The sequence below is a fragment of the Octopus bimaculoides genome, chromosome 21 (assembly GCF_001194135.2).
Source record: "Octopus bimaculoides isolate UCB-OBI-ISO-001 chromosome 21, ASM119413v2, whole genome shotgun sequence".
NCBI lineage: Eukaryota > Metazoa > Mollusca > Cephalopoda > Octopoda > Octopodidae > Octopus > Octopus bimaculoides.
In genome coordinates this window covers 3,825,734-3,830,226 of record NC_069001.1, presented here as the reverse complement: position 1 = coordinate 3,830,226, position 4,493 = coordinate 3,825,734, and the positions used below count along the sequence as shown (strand labels likewise).

Below are 4,493 nucleotides of genomic sequence, written 5' to 3'. Positions count from 1 at the left end.
CCGTAAGGTGGTGGTGGTGGTGGTGGTGGTGTGTAGATTAGTCAGAGGCAAGGATTGAGATACCTTGTGATGTTTAACCAAGTCTCTTTTGCAATCTGAAGTTCAAAACTCACTGTGGTCAATATTTTTCATTTTTTCATCATTCTGGGGTCGATAAAATAAAGTACTGGTCATGTCTTAGAACAGAGAAGGAAGGGTAATACACCTTGAAGTGTTCAGTTACCTGGGTCAGATCCAATACCTGGATCTTTTCAGGACTCTACATAAAAAAAAAAAAAATGGCTCGAATGTTTTCTAACATGCCAATAATGTGGGTTGTTTGTCTTATTGTTTCAGTAGAAACATATCATACACATTGTCATCATCATCATAATCATTTAACATCCACTTTCCATGCTGGCATGGATTGGAAAGCTTGATGGGAGTTGGCAAGTCAGAAGACTGTACCAAACTCTATTTCTAATAAACTATGTGTAAATATATCTTTAGCAGCTCTTAATTAAATCCAAATTAATAAACTCCTAATTCTCTTATATCTAATAATTCTATATCATTTATTTAACCACTACAAGTAACAATACATTTTATTAAAATTTATCACATGCAAAAGTGAAATAATTAACACTCACTCCAGCATGCACACATCATATCTTCCATATTTTAATTAACAAATTTCTCAGTCTTGACCACTGTAATATGGTGCAATATTAATCTTTCTAGTTTTTACACAATGCCAGCAATTTTGAGGAGAATGAAAGGAGATTACATTGACCCTGTTGGTTAACTGGTACTTATTTTATTGACCTTGAAAGGATGAGATCCAAATTCAACTTCAGTGGAATTTGAACTTGGAACACAAAGAGCCAGATGAAATGCCATTAAGCGTTTTTTCCAGTGTAGAGGCACATGGCTTAGTGGTTATTGTGCTGGACTCATGATCGTAAGATTGTAGTTTCAATTCCTGGACTAGGCAACATGTTGTGTTCTTGAAAAAAACACTTCATTTCACGTGGCTCAAGTCCACTCAGCTGGCGAAAGGGAGTAATCGTGTGACAGACCAGCGTCCCATCCAAGAAGGAATATATTCACCAGAGAAACCAGGAAACCGGTTCTATGCACCTTGCAGAGTAATGTGGACTAACCATTTTGTCTGGTGCAATAATGATTTTACCAATTCACCACCTTATTATAGTTGTGCTGCGTTAACGCATGATGATAATAGCTCACTGGTTTTTCCATTTCATCAATAAAGGGTTCAACAAGTGAGATTTGCAATTAACATATTTTGATAATTGACTTGTAAATGAATCATTAACCTTTTTTGTTATTATATTTCTATTGAAATACACTGCCTTTGTTTCAGTTAATTTTGTAAATTATGAAGAATTTACTAAACTAATTATCATTATTAATCTAGTATTTGGAACATAAATTATCATGGAATTTTGATGACAGGTCTTAATTTAGATCACTTTAACCCTTTTGTTCATACATTTACATTTCAATTAATTCAGAAAATAATAAAGAATTTAGTCAAATAACTTTATAATTATTAAAGCTGATGTTTGGAGCATAGGTTGACTTGAAATTTTAAGGGAAGGTTATAATTTAGATCACTTTAAGCTGTTTCTTACCATATTTCTGTTGAAATATGCTTTGTTTCAGTTAATTTTATAAATTATGAAGAATTTTAGTAAAATAAATCTGTCGTTTTTAAGCTGGTATTTGAAACATAAATTAACATGAAATTTTCATGGAAGGTATTAATTTAGATAATTTTAAGACAAGAAATTTCTATCACAGAACCAAGGAAAACTTCAAGTAGGTTTGTATCAAAAAGTTAAAAGTATAATATTAAAGAATGAATTTATCCCTTTCGTTACCATATTTATTTTGAGATGCTCTGTGTTTCTTTCAATTAATTTTAATTATAACAAAGAACTTACTAAAATAACTTAGTAATCATTAAGCTTCTGTTAGGAACTTAGATTGTAACTTAGGCTTCGTGGAAGATTTTAATTCAAAACTTATGAAAGCAAGACATTTGTACTACAGAGCCAGTGGTGGTTTCAGCCAGGATGGTATCAAAAGGGTTAAACAAAAAAAAAACAGTGGGTTTCAATCCACATAAGTCTATAAATAATAACATGGAAATATTGGGTTGAAAACCCCTTATAGGTAGAAAAAGTCAAAGGGCAGCCTTTGACCTTTTCTATCCGAAAGGTTTTTTCAATCCAGTATGTATATGTTATTTATAGCTTTATGTAAATCAAGCCCCCATATCCTTTGAATAGGAGGACCTAAGACATTAGGGTAGGATTCCAGGAAGGTTTGGTTAATGATTTCTTGAAGATGTCATGTGACCACATAAATTTTTCTTCATTCATTAATCTGTTAATTAATCTGCTGTTTTTAACAAAGCAAAATGTTTTACCTGCTGAAATCTCTCGTCATCATTAATGTAATTACAGAATTTTTAATTGGATTTTCATTTAAATATGTACACATTAATTAAGGTAACTTTTGGGGAGATGGGATGGATGGTAGGTTGGTAACATAAGACCAAGGGTTTGGCAATCACAGGTGAGTTGCTGATTTGAGACCAGGTGTGAAACAATAAATAATGAGGTGGTAATATAAAACTTGGGATGAGTTGGTTATATGAGACCAGAATGGTGCAATCTCAGGTGAGTTGGTAATGTGAGATTAGTTATGGGATAGTTCCAGGTGAGTTGGTATTGAGACTGGGAGTGAAGTGTCAGGTCGATTGGTAATATGAGATTAGGCCAGTCTCAAGTGAGTTGATAATGAGCCCAGTTATGGGGTAGTCTCAGGTGAGTTGAGTAGGTTAGATTTGGGACAGTCACAGGTGAGTTGGTAACGAGATCTATAATAGGGCACTCTTACACTAAACCATTTAACCTTAAATACATATATTAATTTTCTGGTGAATATCACTTGCATCAGTACATCCCTATTTCTCTAGCTCTCACACACATATACAAGGGTGAGTCAAAAATTATACACACTCTTGTTTTTTCAATGTATTTACACAAAAGCAGGGGATAAACAAGTACATCATTTTTCTATATAGTTTCCTTCCTCTTTGATGCACTTGGTTCAGTGGTCCACCGGTTTGTGTATTCCCTCCAAGATGAAGGCTTTTGGTTGGTCATGCAACCATTTATGCACCACTTTCTTCACATCTTCATCTGTAGGAAAGCAATGACCTCATAAACCATCTTTGAGCAGTCCAAAGATATGACAGTCAGCAGGGGCAAGATCTGGGCTGTAGGGCAGGGTGTTCCAGCACCTCAAAACCCACTTGGTTAATGGTTTCAATGGTCTGGGCATCCGTGTGTGGACGTGCATTGTCATGCAACAACAAAACTTTCTTCGACAATAGGCTTTGGCGTTTGGTCAGCAAAGCACTGTATCTCGCACTGTTGATCATACACCCATTTTCCCAGAGAAATCAGATCACTGCTCTTCGTTCTTCTTTGGCGCACATTGCTAGTGGAGCGGCCATGCTTACACTGTAAAGCCAGAAAGAAAACTGGCATAATCAGGCTCAAACTTCAATCATGTGACCACAATAATACCAACTATGAGCAAGCATGCACAGAAGGCAGTGTGACAATAATAAAAATGTTATGGCTAAAGGGCGGATAATTTTTAACTTTCCTTTGTATGTATATATATATATAGGTGAAGGGAGTGCCTGCACTTAATCTTAAGAAGTAAGTATTTTGAGACCTTAAAATGGCCATATGTTGTCCTCTCATTATAAAAATGTGTTTATCTCTACTGATTTTCTATAGAATACAGAGCCAGCATAGAAAGTTACAACATTTTGTATATGTATACATTTGTGTAAACAATGCAATTAAAGATAGAAAAATTCGACAGTGGGTGTATATGCATATTTCAAGATTTATTGCTCTTTCATCAGTACCACATCCAACTCCTCAACTGTAAAGCATAATATTGACTTGTAAACCTTTAATATACTTGGTAGTATACTGTGGTTGCAAACCAAAATACTGTATCTTTGCTAACAATTGATATATAAATGTGATGACAGAAGAAAATCACCAGAATTTGGTGAAATGTTAGCATTTTGTTTTGTTTCAATTACAATATTATTATTATTATTATTAATTCTTCTTCTTTCTCTCTCTCTCTTTCTTCTTGCTACAGGTGCTCCATACCATTTTGTTTTGATGCTGATGGTAAATGGCAGGTTCATTTCATGGAAAACATGGCATTTCTTTAATTATTCTCTCCTCCATGGAATCCACTCATGAAAGCAACTGGGGACTGTCCAATATTGCCATTTCAACAAATAAACAAAAAGACAAGTACATACATATATATATGTGTGTGTGTGTGTATGTATATATGTCTGTGTGTGAGTGGGTGCGTGTATATGTAAGTGTGTGTGTGTGTGTGTGTATATATATATATATATATATATATATATATATATATAT

The 4,493-nt window shown here is 34.2% G+C and overlaps 1 protein-coding gene across 9 annotated transcripts in view; it reads left to right on the top strand.

Annotated features, from left to right (window-relative positions):
• The window catches only part of LOC106882890 (G protein-activated inward rectifier potassium channel 3), a 218,464-nt gene extending 213,986 nt beyond the window's left edge, over positions 1–4,478 (top strand). For all 9 annotated transcript variants that reach the window (XM_052975321.1, XM_052975319.1, XM_014933705.2 and 6 more), the window contains one exon: positions 4,201–4,478. The gene's annotated coding sequence lies outside the window, so the exon portion shown is untranslated. The remainder of the gene's footprint in view (positions 1–4,200) is intronic.
• The last annotated feature ends 15 nt before the right edge of the window (positions 4,479–4,493 follow it).